Source organism: Aedes albopictus, chromosome 2 (assembly GCF_035046485.1).
Source record: "Aedes albopictus strain Foshan chromosome 2, AalbF5, whole genome shotgun sequence".
Lineage (NCBI taxonomy): Eukaryota > Metazoa > Arthropoda > Insecta > Diptera > Culicidae > Aedes > Aedes albopictus.
The window spans coordinates 307,941,980-307,963,439 of NC_085137.1; the positions used below are offsets into that span (position 1 = coordinate 307,941,980).

Here is a 21,460-nt window from a genome sequence, read left to right on the forward strand (position 1 = left end):
TTCTTGTACCGGTCGGATGACTCTCAAGAACCATCTTAGTCGGGTTGCTATCCGACATCCTGATGACGTGACCCGTCTACCGTAGCCTCCTGATTTTCGCGGTGTGGACGACGGTTGGTTCTCTCAGCAACTGATGCAGTTCGTGGTTCATTCGTCTTCTCCAAGTCCCGTATTCCATCTGCACTCCGCCGTATATGGTACGCAACACCTTCTGTTCGAAAACTCCAAGGGCGCGTTGGTCCTTGGCACGTAGGGTCCATGTTTCGTGCCCATAGAGGACGACCGGTCTAATCAGCGTTTGTAGATGGTTAACTTCGTGTTACGGCGAACTTTATTCGATCGTAGAGTCCAAAGTAAGCACGATTTCCTGCCACAATGCGCCTCTGAATTTCTCTGCTGCTGTCGTTGTCGGCGGTCACCAGTGAGCCCAAGTACACGAATTCTTCAACCGCCTCGATTTCATCACCGTCGATATTAATTCGGGGTGGCGGCCGCGGTGATTCCTCCCTGGAGCCCTTTGCCATCATGTACTTTGTCTTCGACACATTGATGACTAATTCGATTCGCCTGGCTTCACTCTTTAGTCGGATGTACGTGTCCGCCATCGTCTCAAATTTACGAGCAATAATATCAACATCATCGGCGAAACCAAGCAGTTGAACGGACTTCGTGAAAATCGTTCCACTCGTGTTTATCCCCGCTCTCCTAATAACATCCTCTAACGCAATGTTGAACAGCAAGCACGAAAGACCATCACCTTGCCGTAACCCTCTGCGAGATTCGAAGGGACTCGAGAGTGTCCCTGATACTCGAACAACGCACATCACTCGATCCATCGTCGCCTTGATCAATCGTATCAGTTTATCCGAGAATCCGTATTCGTGCATAATCTGCCATAGCTGTTCTCGATCGATTGTATCATACGCCGATTTGAAATCGATGAACAAGTGATGTGTGGGCACATTATATTCTCGGCATTTCTGCAACACCTGGCGGATGGCGAACATCTGGTCCATTGTAGTGCATTGTGGCAGTCGGCCAATGTGGCAGTCATTTTGGGATACTAACAAGTCTGCCCTTAAGTATCCGTTCTTATGGCCACAGAATTTGAAGAGTATTCAAACTAGAACCATTCTTCGGCACCAGAACGGTAACAGGTGAGAAACAGTTATCCCGTCTGCAGCCATGCATTATCCAACAGGAGTGCGACCGGGCGGCGGCGGCGGTGCATCAGCAAGAGAGTAATTTCGCGCAGAATGCATCAGATCGGCAGTAAAAATGACGGCTTATTTCTATTTGTGTGGAGTTGTAAAGCAGCACATCGTTCCACGTGGTTGTTGATGTTTCGTCCATTGCGCCTGAATATGTAGAGGTACGTCAAAATTAAAATTGTTTCCGGGTGTCGGGCGGTCCATCCCTTGCGGGAATAAGGAGAGCCAGTTATTTGCACGCCAGAACGGAATGGCTTTTAGTTAAATTAATAAAAAAATATTCGCGAAATTACGCGGCTTCCACGTCCATCGGCAAACATGGCAATATTTTCCAAGAGCGTTAACTTTTATATATGCTGGTAGGGTGCGGTAGCTACCCGTCATATTGGGATTTGTTTTCGTCCTTTCCACTAAACCGATTAATTTGGATTTTACCAATCGAGAGAAATATTGACATAAATCCACTCCATTGCTTCATGTTGCAATATTGTCGTATTTTGAGGATGGGTTCCCCTTTGTCCATTTATGAAGAACCGGTGCGATTGGTATCCTGCAATCCAGTCGAAACGAATAATATGCCTACGGAGGAAAATTGAGCGGACTTCAAAGCTGAATTTACCTCATAAAGTTGAGAGAGTTGAGTGACTGTTTGCGAGCGTTACATATCGCAATAGGCATTACGGTTGGCAAATGAGATGCTGTTCGGTACTTCCATTCCAATATACGAGATTGCGACTTCTGATTGAGCAAATATAATCAGCTTGCCACTGTTCGGTTTCAAAGTGGTACAACTTCATATTGTATTTCAATTGTATACGGATTACAGGATACGTGCTTCTTTTAGCCATTCTTGTATATCACAGGTAGCGGTATTGAATAGCTGAACCCGCAATAAGCGGAACTCACATATGGAGAATACACAAATTATGTCACGCAAAAATCTACGTTTTTTGGACCCACCCTCCCCTCTATGTCAAACTTTTCGTGTGGGACCTTACAAATTTTTGTATAGGTCGTCATGTTTTGCAAAACCCCCACTCCCCCTAAAAGCGTGGCGTAATTTGTGTACCACCCCTGCACTCTGCAATAGCCACATCAAAATTGTTCAAATTTTGCATTTTTTTTTTCTTCTAAACCATAGGGGGATAAATCTGCTCATCAGACACCCTAACAGGAAGGTTAGGGTAGTGTGGGGATGAGGCCGTCTTCTACAATGCCGGTAGAAGCCAGGACTACTCTCTCCTCGACCCACTAAAACACATTCCTATGGTCGCCAAACCCTACGTCTCTCCGGAACCACCAAGAAGGTATTGCTTCAAATTTTGCATGGGAACATCTTAAGGTTATTCTGCAAAATTTCATCAAAATCTGGGCAGTGCTTTCTGCTGTTCTCGGACACCTAAGTGTACTAAAAGGCTATATATTCACTCAAAAAACAAGTTTTCGATAAAAGGCTCGGAGGGCCAAGTCACATATACCAATCTTGAAATTTGATGAATTGAGATGATGTCTGTATGTGTACAGGGGATAGACAAAATTATCGGAACAGGTAAAATTTTCATTTTTCAAAAAATGTTCAACTAGCTGTAACATTTCGAAAAGTGCATCAAATATTTTCAAATTTTTACTGCAGTTGTATCAGTGGTCTAACTTCTACAGATTCTTGAAAAAGGTATGAATATTCGGTGGCCAACTTTGAGCTGTTATATCACCGGATTCAATGAACCGAATGCAATTAAATTTTGACTATTTATTTATGACTTATATAATGAGTTCTGAATGACGTTTGATTCAACTTGAAACTATTAACAAGAGAAAAAGTCAAAGCGATATCTTTTATTTCATGATTTTTTTTTTTTGCAAATTGGTCTATTTTTAATATGCATCTCATTACATTTTCATTTTATTGCCGGCTATGTTGTTACTTTCCTTCAAAATATATTTATATCCAAGTCGATTAGAGGGAATTTAAATGAACTATAATTAGCATCTTGAATTTTGAAACGGTGTTGAAGTTTTGGATAATTTACTGTAAAAAAAAAACAATCTAATCGTTACAATTTTCTTCCGTGTTAAGAATTTTAAGTTAAGTTGGAAGTTTTTATATGAAATTTCAATTAACTCAACGTACATATATACACACGGATTGGTATTACCGAAAATTTGCACTTTGAGTGAGTCGTTTTCGAGCATCTACCTCTACGTAGTTACCCGTCGTATCAAACAGAATGCGAACTACGCGTTTGATCGCCTTCCAGGTACACACTAAAAAAATCTCAATTTTAATAGTGACACAACTGATCGAACTGCCTGAAAAAGCTTTGACATAAACATAAATGTTCCTCATTTTTACACTTTTTGTGACGTACGTATTAAGTTTATATTGTTTGAGTTCTTCCGGCCATAATTTTAAATCACAGAACTGATAATTTAGTTCTCTATGCTGTAAATTTACGCGATATGTTACAGAAACATAATGATTACTGATGTTGAACTGTCAAACAGCATCTTAAAAAATCAGATGAAGACTGCAGTCGATTGGAAATTTGTTTATTACGATGGTGATGAAAACCACTCATAAAATTAACACCGAGTTGAGCCACAAACCTGGAAATGACAATCCGTTGCCATCAGCCGATGCAATGGTAAACGAAAACAGTCACGCTCAGTCAATCAGATGGCGGCTTTGTCTGCTTGGCTGCGATGACGGCTGTCTCAGTACATACATACACGCCAGCAGTGACGACGCGACAGCCGAACTGGCAAGTTTGTTTATGGTAGAAGCTGTTCATCTTCGACTGCCATCTCTTCAACGAGGTGAGTCAGCAGAGAGAGCAAGATCGAAAACTGACACTCTGAGGATCGAAGTTCGATTCCCAAATGGAACTTTTTGTATTTTTTTGTATCAATATTCGGTGCTATAAATAGCACAGTTCTCAATCATGTATACAAGCAGCCGACGCGCTGAGCTGTTGCGGTAAAATTACATGAGTCAAACGTTTTCCGTTTCCTGTAAAAATAAGATCGCACACAATTTTGCGTCAAATGTGTTGCTTTTATATGTCGGACTTATATGACACAAATTTACAAGATTTTTTCGAAGTGTGTAGCATTGTTCTTCCTCTGCAAGTGGTTGAGGAAGCGTTGCCTGTACGATAGGCAAACAGTTTCAAACAATAAACAAATCGCTTTCGCTCTTCGTACAACAGAGATGATTATATTTGCGGTTCAGGGGAGGATGATATAGATCGATGAGATTAGAATTGAATCTTATGACAACTAGGTTGCCGGGTAATTAATTGGCTCGGTAGCTTAGTTGGTTAAGCACTTGTCTAGCGAATAAGGGTCGTGAGTTCAAATCTCACCTGAGCTGTGGATTTTTTCCCAATTTAACCAATAATTTACCCATCTGTACATATGTACGTTGAGTTATTTGAAATTTCATAATTGACCATACGGATTGGTATTACCGAAAATTTGCACTTTGACTGAGAAGTTTTTATAGCTTATTATATAAATCATAAATGGTCAAAAATTCATTGCATTTGGTTCATTGAATCCAGAATAACAGCTCAAATTCAGCTCTCGGATAATTATACCTTTTTCTAGAATATTTAGCACTTCGTGCAGAATAACTCGACCTTTTCCAAATTTGGACCGATACACAATTAGTTCATCAACTTGCAATAAAAATTTGAGAATATTTGATGCACTTTTCAAAAAGTTACAACTAGTTGAATATTTTTTGAAAAATGAGAATTTTGTCTGTCCCGATTATTTTGTCTATCCCCTGTATGTATGTCTGTGCGCAAAAAAGTTCACTTATTTTTAAGACACTTCTCATTGGGCGATTTTTCGGATCTTAACACGAATCGAACCGGAATTCTACAGCATTGTTTGCTATTAAAATGGTCCGAATTGGTCCAGGCGTTCCGAAGTTATGGCCATTTCAAAGATCCGGAGCAGCACCGGTAGAACTGGCCGTATATAAAACGGAACCAAGTCCCATCATGTGACACATCAAACTGCGGCGATTTTTGTAACCTTTAGCATGGTTGACGAATATTGTCCACGATGTCGGCCAAAAATTCAAGATGGCAGCCTAATATTCAAAACGGCGGCTCCATATTCAAGATGGCGACTAAGTAATAGAATTATAAGCTCTGAAACCATGCAATAAGGGGTACATTTGGTATGGAAACGAAGTACAGGGGGTGGCCAAAATGTTTGGGATAGGCAACTTTTTTTCTCCCACAAAAAAATCTACATGCTGTAACTTTTCATAGAGTGCATCAAAAAATCTCAAATTTTAACTGTTTATCAACCTGGTATATGTGCATCATCGGTACAAATTTGGGCTCGATTGAATAATTTTTCGCGAAGTTAGAACCGTTCGGGTGAAACATTATTTTTCAGACAACTCATTTTTGAGGTGTCATATCTCGGAAACCAGTGAACCGAATTGAATGAATTTTTCAACGTTTATCAACAATATATTGATACTCAATACAACGTTTTATTTTTCACGGCGAATCAAGTTATACCGGGTTGAAATTTTTACCCATATAGAGGAAAATAAGTCAAATTTACAATACCACGCAAAAATTACTAAATGTGTTCTTCCTTTAATCTTAATAGGCTCTAATATATCTGATTAAAGATAGCTTGAGAACAGAAGTGGAAAATCTTTGGACATCAACACTAAAGTTTATTGACATTGACGTAAAAAAAAATATATTTTTTCGAGAAAAATTCAAAAAGTGTCAATCCATAATAACTTTTTTCAACGTTCAAAAAGTATCTATGTTTTAATAGTTTGGGAAGCATTCGTATATTGTAAGTGTACGTTCAAAATTTCATTCAATTCGGTTCACTGGTTTCCGAGATATGACAGCTCAAAAATGAGTTGTCTTAAAAATAGTGTTTTACCCGAACGGTTCTAACTTTGCGAAAGATTAATCTATCGAGCCCAAATTTGTACCAATGATGCACATATAATAGGTTGACAAACAGTCAAAACTTGAGGTTTTTTGATGCACTCTATGAAAAGTTATAGCATGTTGAACTTTTTTGTGAGAGAAAAAAAAGTTGCCTATCCCAAACATTTTGGCCATCCCCTGTATGTTGTAACCACGGAGACTTATGGGGCTGCTCCGCAGCCACAGTGGCTCCCAATTACTCCCGGGACAAGCTCAGTAGTATGAGACCCCTCGATCTGGGTCTCAGGGCCGGCATGCTACTCGGTAATCGGAGGGGCTTCGCGGACAAAGTATGAAAATACAAGAAGATTCACATTTCTAACATTTATTAAAACCTTTCTGTGGGTTGGACATTTTTGGTGTGGCGTGTAAGTGAGACTAATAGGCCAAGGCACTGCACGGTACTCACTGTTGCTGCAGACTTACTCCTCGTCGCTTTGGCCCACACGGCTGCTCCTGCACTACCGTGTGGCCGGAACTTCGCCGCCGGGGCAGCTTGGGATCGCAATGGCGGGTTTGTCGGGCCGATGCTTGGCCGACGGGAACCAGCGGGCGTTGCTGGATGGTGTTGGGCGATCAGGCGTCATCCTTCTTTGACGTAATCGGCACGGCCCAGGACGATACCGGAACGACCGTGCCGAGAAGGGTCCCTCCTTGGCGATTAAGGCCAACGGCCTGAGGGAATCGTCCTGAATGGGACGATGGCGGTTCGTTAGCGATTAGGCTCGGAAGCCATATTGACTTCCGAGCCGCCGTGTGTTGACCGTTCTATTAAAACGGATACGAGGTCCTATTGGAAAACGGTACGGTTACTCGCTAGGACGGGGCCTACTGTATCTTATATATTAAAAACGTGAATTTTCTACACAAACAGGCACTCATACAATCGAAAATCTTAAGACTTGGAACCAACCGGTTACAATGTAGTCCAAAAAATACCAAAATATTCAAGAGGGTGGTGTAAAATCCAATATGGTGGCTCAAAATTCAAGATGGCGACTGTTTAATGGTGTTTTAGGCTCAAAAACCATGAAATATCGGTATATTTTGTATGGGAAAAATGTCTGGAGTCCAAAAATGGTGACCAGAATATCCAAGATGGCAGTCTAAAATCGAATATGGCGGTTCAAAATTCAAGATGGCGTCTGTTTAATTGATTTTAGGCCCTAAAACGATGCAATATATTTGGTATAAAGAAGATATCCGGAGTCCAAAAATAGCGGCTAGAATATACAAGATGGCGGCTCCAAATTCAAGATGGCGGCTGTTCTGTGTTTTTGGCTCTTAAATTATGCAATATGGGGTATATTTGGTATGGGTAAGTAGTCTGGACTACTAAAAATGGTAACCAGAATTCAAAAATCAAGATGGCGGTTGTTTAATCCAAGAATGGCGACCATAATGTTCAAGATGGCGGATCCAAATGCAAGATGGTGGCTATTTGATGGAGTTTTAGGCTCTAAAACCATTCAATATAGGTATATCTGGTATGGGGAAGTAGTCTGGAGCCCAAAAATGGCGACCTGAATTTTCAAGATGGTGGACTTAAATCCAAAATGGCGGCTCAAAATTCTATATTGCGATTTTTTTTAAAGAGTTGAAGATTCAAACATTTACCGAATTTATCTCGTCAGCGCTGTTACTTTTGGAATTGCCAAAGGAAGTGGCTGGAACTTTGATCTCTCTCTCTCTCTCTTGGCGTAACGTCCTCATTGGGACAAAACCTACTTCTTAGCTTAGTGTTCTATGAGCACTTCCACAGTTATTAACTGAGAGCTTCCTCTGCCAATGACCATTTTGCATGCGTATATCGTGTGGCAGGCACGAAGATACTCTATGCCCAAGGAAGTCAAGGACATTTCCTTTACGAAAAGATCCTGGACCGACAGGGAATCGAACCCGTCACCCTCAGCATGGTCATGCTGAATACCCGTGCGTTTACCGCCTCGGCTATATGGGCCCTGATCTCAAACCTGTCCAAATGCTTTTCTGGCATCGGCCACATAAAAAAACGATGCACTATGAACAATTATATAGTTAAAACATACAATTATTTTTCCATAAATAAAAAGCTGAATACAATACCATTCGATCCTCTGAATGCAGGTTTTACGTCAGATAGATGAAATTCAAGATATTGGCGAGTTTTAGGGACGATCTCCTTAAACTTTAGCCAAATTTCCAAAAAAATATGAAGAAATATATTTTTTTTCAATAAGAAAAAAAAACAATCTAAAACTTCTTTCTCAACGTTTATTTGACATTACATATGTAGGCGAGTTACAGTAAAAAAATCAGCTGAATCGGAGCATTGATTACGGAGAATGAGATGTGTGAAGTGAGCGATGTTGCTTAAAAATAGAACAAAAATCGATTTCAAATCATCAACCTTGTATGGAAAGTCGAAAAAAATTCCGCTCTACTGTATTTTTTTTTCCTTTGCGTTTTCGAACTCAGGGCATGATTCTACACCAAAAATGATCATCAGCTTACCGAGTTCAAAAATGCTGTAAACTAGTGTTATTAACTATTTTCCGTCTGATATGACGGGAATTAGCGCATATGGCGAAGGTTAATTTCACCCTAATGCACTTGACCCGAAGCTTATCTATTGAAGCTACTGATATGCCAAAGATATGACTGCGCAATAAATACATGGTGGTGCAGTAGAAGTTTGGTCGGTGCAAACGGTTTAACTGCAATGCTTCTTAACTGCTAGTCCAGTAAAGGGCAAAACGTGGGCACAGGCATCCTTTTAAATCCCGCGAAGGAAGAACTCACATTAAGCGAGTTTTTCGGGAGTGGGATTCGATGCCAGGTCCTCGGCGTGATAGTCAAGTATTCTAACCATCACACCAGGTCCACTCCACACTGTACTAGGTTAAGTAAACTCGTTCAAAATCATCTTTCCGGCAGAAAATATTCACAACAATTTATGTTAACGACAAGTTCACGTAATAAAGTATCTGATTCGGATGGGAATAGTGGACGAAAACGGTCGTTTCGTTGTGAATTCAGATAATGCATAATTTTGTCTACCTATAGTGCCGAGAATGGGGTCAAAAATTCAAATTATCTAAGATAGAGATATAAAAATGTCAAGAGCACAAATCTGTAGATTTTTTTATATTGGTCATTTACTTTCTTTATTAAGTTAAAGTACACACTCATAAAAAATACCTTCTTTGTGAACGCAGTTGACTTAGTTGTATTGTGGCGTGAGGATAGTGCATTTCTCATTTCTTTATTCTATTGAATTTACAACCTCAGACCACATAACTGACATACACCATTTTGGATTTCAGCAATGTATTACAAGACTTGGTATCAAAACAATCTGCAAAAAGCATTCGTTCTACGAGGATCTGTTTGCATATTGATCCACTTTCCGAGTGTGCTTGATATTGGAGTAGCTGTTTTTCGGCTTACTCCAATATGATAAAATCTGTCGTTTTACTCATATGAAGTACATCCGATAGACTCCGAAGCAAAGTGAACAACACGCTACCGCACCGTCCAGCTTGGTTATCCAGAATAACCGTGCGAAATGTGTTGCAATAGGTACCTATGTATATCGTTCCCCACATGGTCGGTGATGACTCCATTTTCCATTGCATGCTTTTGGTAGACGGAGGAATGGTTTCACTTTTTATTCTACCGCCTTCTTTCGAGCACAGCAATGGCATGCGGTTCTTCAAGGTAGCTGCCAACTGCCAACAAATAACAGGCGACAATCTTGTGCCAAACTTTTCCAACGTTAGTTGGTCGTAACTGACTACCTATTGTCGCTTCGGTGTTGTTTTCGGTCGGTCTTTTTTTTTTGCTGTTATTGGTCCAATAGCATCATGCTGTTGGTTGGAACGTTCTAGTCAAGCGCGAAGGCAATTGGTTGAGAGTGTACATGAACAGCTGAACGTTTCAGATTCTGTGTATAACGCAGGCTGCAGAATTCCAATGCGGAAGAAACTTTCTTGAACGGATGGAATTGCTTAATATTTTGAATGCAATGCAGGCTATGCTGCGTTTCGCTGTGCCTACTTTTAAACCATACTCCAGAATTTGTATGTGTAATTAATTGAGTTGGACGTTTGGATGCGTGTACCAAAATAGACTAAAACATGCTGAATAAATAAATTCATTGATATAGCACTGATTGATTGGTATTATGAGTGCATATGCTCCATATGCTTGGATGATTTCTTGGAAAATTATTGGCATTAATTTATTTTGATAAAACATATGCTGAAATCAGCCTAATCCTAACTATATTGACTTCAGAGTCGCAATATGCAAAAATAAATAAACAGTATTACCATCTCTGAATTTAGGAAAAAATTGAAATGCTCAATCATTATAGGGGAACAAAGTCCAAAATGCCAAGATGGGGTAAAATGGCCCACCCCATAAAATCATTCCTGAATGGGACTTGATCATTACTATAGGTGAATGGTGTCAAGATATGTTTGCATCTTCCAGAAGCTAGGCCACCAAACCCGCGAAAAATCTTTTGATTTCCCAATGAAAATTGGCATGGCAACTTCCGGTTTTTCGTGCTAGCAATTAAGGTTTTCTGGTGATTTTGTTACCAGCCAAGTGTTTCCAACGAGATTGAGGCACACGTGGAGGCGCATGGTTGTTGATGTATACGCTTTCCATGTAAGGGGTCATTCAAATATGACGACCATCGTTTTGCGAAGAGGGGGGTAACACCCCATTTATTGAATATACGAAAAAAGCAGGACAGAGGCGGGTGTTTAGTGTTCACAATGTACCATGTTGTGAATGCATACGCTTTGGTTTACTGATGTGTCCTTTGTTGCGTTCAGTTCATCCCTGCGTGGAATGGACTAAAAGTTTCTGCTCCCTGCTGGGGTGGAGACGCGTGACAGGATTTCTTTTATTAGATATGTTTCGTATTGAAAAGTGGTCGATTGTGCGCGGAAGTTAGTGTTATTGATCCATTGTCAAATCATATCACCAACCATAGGTGACTCCCAGACTGACAATGTACCCATCCCTACTAACAAAAATCTCCTTCCTGAGACAAACGTGGAGATGCAGCGATTCGCGGTCTTTTTAACAACGTTTGTCTTACTAACATTCCCTCCCTTCCTCGATGACCATAAGGACGTGGCCGGCGCCGTTATTGACCTTAATAAAGTTGAGAGCTCTCGAACTGTGTACATTGAGAATAGTAAGCTAGTCCCAAGCCCTATTCATTGGTTCCTTGTACAATTTCGATTGCTCTGGTTAATCACGGAGTAGCAACAACGAATTGTGCGGTCATCTATGCTCATGCTCAAGCTCATATACGAAAAAAGCGGGACAGAGGGCGGAAAAGGAGTCGGAAATTCCCGAAAACCTATTGTACCACTTCCGTTTTACGAATTAGTTTTTAAAATCGTTAAAAATCGATGAAAATTCAATAGTTTAGTGAATATTTTTGCTGAAGTCGAGCAAATGTTGTCTAGTTGCTGTTACCACTTTGAAAGCTTAAGAAATGAGGCTAATTATCATTGAAAACGATGAAAGTTTGAAAAATGGCATTTTACCCCACTTGACCCTACAGTGGTGACGTGACATCCGAGTTTTGAATCCGTGATTATGAACAATTTTTGAGTGACACTCCCTTGTAGTGTAGAACCATCAGTTTTGGCCAGTGGGGTGTTTTGGCCATGGTGCGTTAGTCAGCCTGCTGCGTTGGTGCATGGCAGTGATGGAATTACTCTCATCATGAAGCAATTCGCGAGTGTAAAGCCAACACAAGGCTTACTCACGATTCCGAGAGTAAACAGTGTGTGAGTTTATTCGTACCCGCCTGCTTCGTGTGTAAGAAGCAAAACAAAAGCAGAAACACTTATGAGTTTTTATTCGTGAAGAACTAGTGGAGGTGCGGGAAGTGAATTTTATTGTGGTTATAATGGCAAATCGAGTGATGATCCAACATAAACTAATGATTTATGTTTGATTGTTCCTGAAAAGCAGCACTGCCAGTCGATAAAATGCGTATTTCGTCAAAATGCAAAAAACTCACGAAGCTTCGCGAATCACATGCAAGTGCTTGCCAGCTTCGTTTACTCACGAATAAAGAAATGCGAGTATTCTCGGGCCCCTGTTGTTCATGAGTATGTTTGTTTTGGTTTGTGACTGCTCAGCTGCAATCTTCATCATTTTCCATCTCTGGTGCATGGATGCTAGGCGTTAGGTCGGTGATTCCCAAAGTGGGCGAAATCGCCCCCCAGGGGGCGAAAATCAGGCCGAAGGGGGCGAAAATGTGAAAAACCAAAATTGGGGGGCGAAAATACTAAAAAAGGGGGCGATTTTTTGAATAATTGAAAAAAATCAAAAGTAATGAAATACTAGTCCAGAATGTCAACTGAATCATAAAAAATCCCCAACATTTCAAATTTTGTTGTTTCTAGGATTATTGAAAAATGTCTGTTTTGAGATCGATTACATTTTACAGAATTTGTTTTTATGTTTATGGGGACTTTTCGTCAAAATTCCAAGAAAAAAAAAATACAAATAAGCCTGCAATATGAATTTCCTAAATAATTCCTAGGAATTATGGAGATCTAATATTATACATGTTAGGAAACTATGAAGAAACTTTTATAAGAGATTATGAGAAGAACAGTTTTTTACTTGATGAGAAAGTTTTGTTTTTAATTCATGTGCGCTTTTTTGCATGGAATTTTCAATGAAAATCATGATGTTTCAGACGAATTTCAGAACACGTTTTGGATGGGAGCTATCACACATTGTTTGAAAATTTCAAACTTATTACTAGTAGCTATTTTGATTTTTTTCACGAATACAGCGTTGATTTTCCTCAAAACCGAAAAGAGACGAACCAGCCAAGGGCTGAAAGTCTCTCTAATAAAGACAAATCAATCAATCAATCAAAACCGAGCATATTTACTTATTTGACAATAGAAGTTCCTCCAATTTATACTGGCTTTTCATTATTTGCATTTACTTTGAAAAGCTGACTACATTTGAAAATACACAGATATATTCCTGATTTGTTCTTTCTGTATTAAAAATATTTTTAAAATTGTATTGCAATATCCCACCAGTAGGAGAACCCTTTTCAAAAACACTAGTACAATATCTGGTGTAAGATAACGAGTTTTCGTAAATGTTTACAGTCCGTTCTGTTTGCTCGTTTTGTTCAAGAATATGTATAGCAAAAACATGATTTCAAAATGTATTGTTATACATGCAATAATGCGTTTTTTTTTTAATAAGAGCGATACTAATTTAGATACATTCAGGCATGGAATCCTCCTCAGAGCAAAACAAGAGAACAAAAAATCTGCTCCGCGCTCCCGCATTCAAAGCTAGAGCGTTTTCTCTCGTTTTGTTTCAGCTTCCTGCTTGTAGCTTGTGACTCCGAAAAACGTGCGGATTGATTGCTCAAAAAAGTGCGTTTCCTCAAAATTGAGGCACTTTGTGTACGCCGGGAGTAAACATGAATATGTTTGTGATAACAAATCATTTATTAACAATTGCACAAGTATTTATATGTGCAATTATGACATACCACCCGATCGGCGAGCTCATACTGCGAACAACGCCATAAAAATAGTCCACCAACTTACCGGGTTGCTCAAAAATGAGGCACAAAAAAGTTACACTTTGTGTTGATTCAAGTGGCTCGAAGTTTCTCTTGGTCTCGCTCCCGTTCTCTCTTTGTGCATCGCTCCGCACAAACGACTTCGGTAGGAACGCACAAAGATAAAGAGAGCAAAAACGTTCATTTGAGGCACATTGTGGGAGCAAATAACAAGCCTGGATACATTAAATATCAGTTTCCCACAGTAGTGTCAAATAGTGGGTTTTTGAGGGCTTCAGCTCAACTAAGTTTCAGCCTTTTTTCATAAAAATAATATATCTCATTTTGGGGGGCGAAAAAGTTTTTCTCAAGCTCCAAGGGGGCGATACCTCTTAAAAGTTTGGGAAACACTGCGTTAGGTGATAGAATTGCGTGTTTTATCATTATGAAGTTATGCGGAACAGTTCGCATGATTGCATAACTCGTAGGCGTTTCCTGACAGATACTGTGCAATGAAAGTTGAAAGGAAGGGAAATGGATTTTCTTTGACCCGTTTCTGATTCTAGCGATGACTACGAACGAACAAATGAATGTACATGAGTTGTATATGTAGAGAGGAAAGAGAAAGTACACATAGAAAGATACAATGTAGGAGGAAGGGGACGCACTACCCAAGTAACCATGCTGTTGAAGCTATACGGATTGCATATGTAAAGCGCATCACGGTGTGTCTGGTAGAACAAATTTATTACAAAAAAATGGGAATCGCTAATTTTTACGCTACGTGAAAGTTGACGCTACCAGCTTTCATTCAAGCCCAACATCGAAATATTCCATCGGGGGAACTTTTTCATACAAAAATTGGGTATGTTTGTTAAGTAGAAATAGGGATTAATTTGGAACCGTGCATTTTGTATGGGGAAAAACAGTATTCTGAAAAAGTTGTTCGGCATCCATCGGTGGATTTTTTTGAGGGACCCTGCAAATGAAAGCTGAAAGCCTCTATTTTTGAATAGCGAAAAATTTGACGATGCCCATTTTTTTGTTATAAACTTTTCCCATACACACGCCGTGGCATATATTGGCACGCATTGCCCTACATTAACCATTAAGGTTGAACTAAAGTGGCAAGTGGAGCCACTATTGCTGACTCACGATTACACTGGTATAAGAGCGATTCCAAGCAACAGCATCAAAATTAAGGAAAATTTTTAATTCATGATTTTCTATTGAACTGAAACTTTGCACAGTTTTTCAGTTCCATCTAAATCGCCATTTTTCGATATCAAATTTTTATTTAGAGCCACGACTAACTTTTCAAAAGGGTGTATGTGAAAATGGTTCAAAAATATTCAAAAATATGCACAGCAAAAACGGATTGTTCGATTGTTATGAATTTTTCAGCAAAGTTAGATAGCTAAATGGTGATTTCTAAGAAAATATACACTGTGAAAAAAAATCTATTTTATCATTGAAAAACATCATTTTTGTCACAAAAACTCAAATATCTCAAAACCCCATCTTTTTACCAACTTGAATTTTTTAGGGAAAACGGTCCATTGTATTAGCAATCTACCATAAAAATTTGGTGATGGTAAACTAATAAACAAAAAAGTTATAACATTTCAAAAATTTCACAATTTTTAAATTTAGTAAAAAAAATTTTTCTGTGTAAATTATTTCGGCCGGGAATTGCGATTTGATGCTGATTTTATTGTTCAGCAAAGTTAGATAACTAAATGGCGATTCCTAAGAAAATATACACTGTGAAAAAAATCTTTTTTAACATTAAAAAATATCATTTTTGTCACAAAAACTCAAATATCTCAAAACCCTATCTTTTTACCAACGTAATTTTTTAGAGAAAACGGTCCATTGTATTAGCAATCTACCATGAAAATAAACAAAAAAGTTATGACAATTCAAACATTTCACAATTTTCACATTTAGTAATAATTTTTTTTAGTGTAAATTATTTCGGCCGGAAATTGAAGTTTGATGCTGATTTTATTGTTAATGGCCTTGCGTGAGTAAAACAAGTTGTTTTTATTATATATTATATATACATATAATATAATATACTATGTACCGTAATGTTCCGATTTTATCACGCCCTCCGCGCATTAGTCGTTTATTCATTAATTTGCTGTTACATTTGAGGACAAGTGTTTTCCCTCTTCTTCAAGATGAATGTTGAAAGCGTGTTTTGCAACGTTAAAAATATTGAAATGGGTATAGATGTTGAAGAATATTACAGGGCATTTTTGAAAAGGGGCGTAATTAAATTGTTTAAACAGATGTCGCTGATGGCAATTTCTCAGTTGTTGTCGTTTTCGAACTTCCTGCGCCCTGCTTTACCGATGATATACAGATGGCTCGTTTGTCAAATTCTAGACGGCAGGACGTGCAAATGCGTAATTTTGTACACAATGTGGACATTTGGGCATAACCAGTCTCTTTCAGTTTATCTATGGTGCTTTCGGTGAGATTTCGTAACTCTTTTGAACATTTTTTTTCATCAAACGGTCTACAAGAGAGCGCACAGTGGGATCATTCTGAAAAAAGACGATCAAAACCTCTAAGAGCCTTTAGATGACATTTTAGCATATAGGTGTCTTTGTAAGATGTGTTCAGAAATATCGTCTCTATTTTTATGCATATTCACTGTATGGTAAAACTGTAGGGTGAACCCGAGCAAAAAAATATTTTTTCAAAATAATTTTTTAGAGGGTAGATGTTTTCAGCAAAGTTGTAGAACAAGTAATTTCAAGTAACTTTGCTGAAGACATCATATAGCTTGGACTTCATTTTTTGGGAGAAAATATGAAAATTTAAAAAACAACCTCAAAATCACTTTTTTGAACTTTTCCATGATTATATCGTGAAATTTCAACGTGATATGTTCTACAAGTTTGTAGGTACTACTGGAATACACTACCTTGCCGAAGACATCAACTCTGTAGAATTGAAAATTGATCCAGTAAACCAATTTTTTTGAAAATTTTTCACTATTTTCACTATTGAATATTTTTTGAATAGGCACTTTTTGGCAGCCGTGCTATCAAAATTTCAATGCTTTATCATGTCCAGAATAGACCAAAAGTGACTTAACAATCGGGTCTGATAAGGCACTTTGATTTCTGATGCTATTTTAATAGTCATTTTTCAAAGAAAATATTCACAAATTTCATACAAATCATTTAATACAAACTGAAAACTCACGAAAACTTTTCGACATTAATATTTGTTAATCCAAATAGTATTCTTGTTGAAATAGTCTACATTTCCAACACTGTGGTTGACTTTACATTGAATACCCGACAAAAAATATCGTTTTTTAAATTTTTAGATGAGATTTTAAAACCAATTAAAAACTGTATTTTTTATCTAATTTTTTATTGTAATTCCCAGTGCATTTGTTTATGTTAAAATACATACATTAATCAATATATATCAATATATATCAATTATAAACAATGATAATTTATAACATTATAACTTCTGTTAAAAAACTAAAAAGGCGAAAATATAATGAATGCCTCTATAAGTTTTGTATTGAAAATAAAAAAAATAAAATAAAACGAGTGAAACATTGTTACATCACATTGAAATAGCCAGTATCTGTTAGAGATATTCTAGGTTGTAAATCTGACGTCATGATGAAAATTCTTCACAGATATTTTATTGAAATTGGTTATGCTGTTTGATATTCTTTAAAATCTCTTTAAATTCCAGTTTTGAAGAACTGCGTCCGTTAGGTCGATTCCTGTCCATGATTTTAAAAAATTCCTTCGTCGTAAACATATTACCTTGGGTAATCCCTTGACAAAACCGCATCAAGATCACGGCTCGATTATGGTTACTTTTCCGGAGGAGCCTTTAGTTTTAAGTTTATATTATAACGATTTTTTGGAAAGATAAAAAGGTTTTGTGCCTTTTTGAGAATGGAAATGAAGAAATCACTCAAAGAGGCTTTTCCCTCTTTCAAAATTTGTTGTTCAAAATAAATGACACTAACAGTTGAAATAGACTATATTTGTTTAACTTGATTTTTTTATTCAGAATTACTACTTGGATGAGCTAAAAATAATATCGAAAGGTTGCATGAGACTTGTGAATATTTTCCTTGAAAATTACTATTAAAAAGCTTCAGATATCAGAGTGCCTAATCATACCCGATTGTTAAGTCAATTTTGGTCTGTTCTGGACATAATGAACCATAAAAATTTTGACAGCACGGCTGCCAAAAAGTGCCTACTCAAAAAATATTCAATAGTGAGTTTTTAACTCATCTAAAAATTTAAAAAGCGATATTTTTGTCGGGTATTCAATGTAAAGTCAACCACAGTGTTAGAAATGTAGACTATTTCAACAAGAATACTATTTGTATTAACAAATATTAATGTCGAAAAGTTTTCGTGAGTTTTCAGTTTGTATTAAATGATTTGTATGAAATTTGTGAATATTTTCTTTGAAAAATGACTATTAAAATAGCATCAGAAATCAAAGTGCCTTATCAGACCCGATTGTTAAGTCACTTTTGGTCTATTCTGGACATGATAAAGCATTGAAATTTTGATAGCACGGCTGCCAAAAAGTGCCTATTCAAAAAATATTCAATAGTGAAAATAGTGAAAAAATTTCAAAAAAAAAATGGTTTACTGGAGCAATTTTCAATTCTACAGAGTTGGTGTCTTCGGCAAGGTAGTGTATTCCAGTAGTACCTACAAACTTGTAGAACATATCACGTTGAAATTTTACGATATAATCATGGAAAAGTTAAAAAAACTGATTTTTAAGTTGTTTTTTAAACTTTCATACTTTCTCCCTAAAAATGAAGTCCAAACTATATGATGTCTTCAGCAAAGTTACTTGAAATTACTTGTTCTACAACTTTGCTGAAGATATCTACCCTCTAAAAAAATATTTTGAAAAAATATTTTTTTGCTCGGGTTCACCCTACAGTTTTACCATACAGTGAATATGCATAAAAATAGAGATGATTTTGCTGAACATATCTTCCAAAGACACCTATATGCTAAAATGTCATCTAACGGCTCTTAGAGGTTTTGATCGTCTTTTTTTAGAATGATCCCACTGTGGAGCGTTGAGTTGAAGACCTTTGAGAAAGCGACTGTTCATCTTGTTCGTTAGATTATAATAAACAAAATCACTTATTAATTTTAACTTACTTGTTTGGTGTTGGTGGCTGAAGAAAAAAAATACTATACAATTTTTAATATTCATAGCGGTAGTATTTTTTTGTTTTTTTTTCGTGAGCATTGTCAGGTATGTATACAGACAAACAAACGTAACACTGGCGAAATTTTCATTGACCACGCCTTCAACGATCATTTTGAATCTTGGTTGTGGCTTTCATAACAAGAAGAGCGCCCATCGTTTTTCTTTGCGTTTGACGTTTCACACTAGCGCCTTCTGATGACGATATTGCACAACGCAGTGTTTCGTGAAACGTTTCCACCAGGTGGTGATAGTGTGAACTGGGCGATGAATTTTCACTAAAATTGTTCTAGGCGTTTCGTCTGTTTGTCTGTGGTATGTACCTCTTATGCATTTGTTGTTGTTGAAGTTACTCGCATTCTTCCGATCATAAAGTCTGTTCTCTACACACTTAATTTTGATTACCGAGTTCGGTAATTTTTTGACGAGATTAAAACTGCTGAGCACCGAACTCGTTCAGCAAAAATGCATTGTTTACCTTTTCCATACGATTTTGACAGTTGTTTTACTGAGCCTCAGTAAAATCGATTACCGAAACTACCGAGATCGTACTGCTGTTATAATCTCGTCAAAAAAGTACCGAACAGGCAATTCAGAAATAAGTGTGTAAGAGGGATTTTTTTTTGCGGATAAACTAGACGTATACGCGTATAAAAAACTTTTATTATACAGCTTTTGTCTTAAAAATAAATTCAATTCCATTTTTCTTATAATCAACAGCTTTTCAACACTATCAAGGGATTTTTTCACCAGTCACGTACAATAAAAAGTATGACAATCTCAATATTTTTGATCACAACACTGGATCGCGTCTAAGTTTCAAATAGATACTATAGTAATTACGAGTAATCAAACTAAAGTATCATGAAAACAACTTGTTTAATTCAGGCGGTAGCCTTTACAATAAAATCAGCATCAAAATATAATTCTCGAAATAATTTACACAGAAAAAATTTTTTTTTTGTTACTAAATGTAAAAATTGTGAAATGTTTGAAATATCATAACTTTTTTGTTTATCAGTTTACCATCACCAAAATTTTATGGTAGATAGCTGATATAATGGGCCATTTCCCCTAAAAAATTGAAGTTGGTTAAAAGATAGGGTTTTGAGATATTTGAGTTTTTGTGACAAATATCATATTTTTTCAAAGTAGAAAAAGAAATTTTTTACAGTGTATATTTTCTAAGGAATCATCATTTAGTTATCTAACTTTGCTGAAAAATTTATAACAATCGAACAATCCGTTTTTGCTGTACAGCTTTTAGAATATTTTAGAACTATTTTCGCATACACCCTTTTGAAAAGTTAGTCGTGAGTGAATATGAAGGTTTAATATAAAAAAATGGCGATTTATATGAAATTGAAAAACTGTGCAAAGTTTCAGATATTTTTGAAATGGTCGCTCAGGATCGACTGACATGACTCCGTGGAATTCCTCATAATCGTAATTCAACAATGGTGGCGCCACTTCCCACTTTATTTCAACTTAAATGGTTTATATAGGGTAATGCCTGTCAATATATGTGCGTGATTTATGCAACATCAATTGGGTAGGGATTGAACCCAGTACCTTCTGCATACGAATCATAAGCGGTAGCCGTTAGATAATCAAGCCCGTCTACATGGTTGAAACGACATGCGCAATTCAATCAACTAATTATGCAATTGAATGAGATATACCTACCAATTGAATGATATATGATATAGCGACAAGTATACTGCCGGTGGACGCATAAATGTCACATGTGCAAAAACAGACAATCGAGAAAATCGCGTCCAAAGTTCGAAAAAGCAAAATTGTCTCAACTATGAAGCATAAATGCCGAGTCGTTTTCTAACATCAACCAATTTTGAATTTGAGCACTAATGTTAGTTTTAGAGTGATTTTTTAATTTCATAGGATTTCCAATGAAACGTGACACTTATGCGTCCACTTTTCAGAATGTGACAAATCGGCGTTGGATTTTTCAACAATTTTCGGAACAAACTACTATTTTTATTTCCATATATTATAGTACACCATGATACATGGTCATGGGCTGCAAAATCTCAATATTGCCAAAAATGCACATGTGGCAATTATGCTTCCACCGGCAGTATAGCGATCATAAACAATTTGGACAAATAATGGATAATTGGATAATTGGATCCAGCAAAGTGTTCGAAGGTAGTATGCTAAAAGGATCTACATCACGCGTTCGCACTTTACTCTAGGCAGTGGTGCGAAGTGTCAGTATCAACCGACATTTAAAGCTGAAATTGAGAATGGTAACCACTCATTTTTCCATTTACTATCGGAATATCAATTGAATAGCCTCTGATCATTCAATTGACATCAGCTCCAGCCTCAGTCAAGGCACATATCATTCAATTGAGCCCCAGCTAGGAAGCATAAATGTGTGGTGTTGTAGGTTCCAAGCTTTTACCATCGTTGATGTCGTCAAACCCGACATCAACCTATCATTCACC

The 21,460-nt window shown here is 37.4% G+C and overlaps 1 protein-coding gene across 6 annotated transcripts in view; it reads left to right on the forward strand.

Annotated features, from left to right (window-relative positions):
- LOC109422466 (uncharacterized) overlaps nt 1–21,460 on the forward strand; it is a 355,145-nt gene that overhangs the window by 92,726 nt on the left and 240,959 nt on the right. The gene's annotated exons all lie outside the window — the stretch shown is intronic.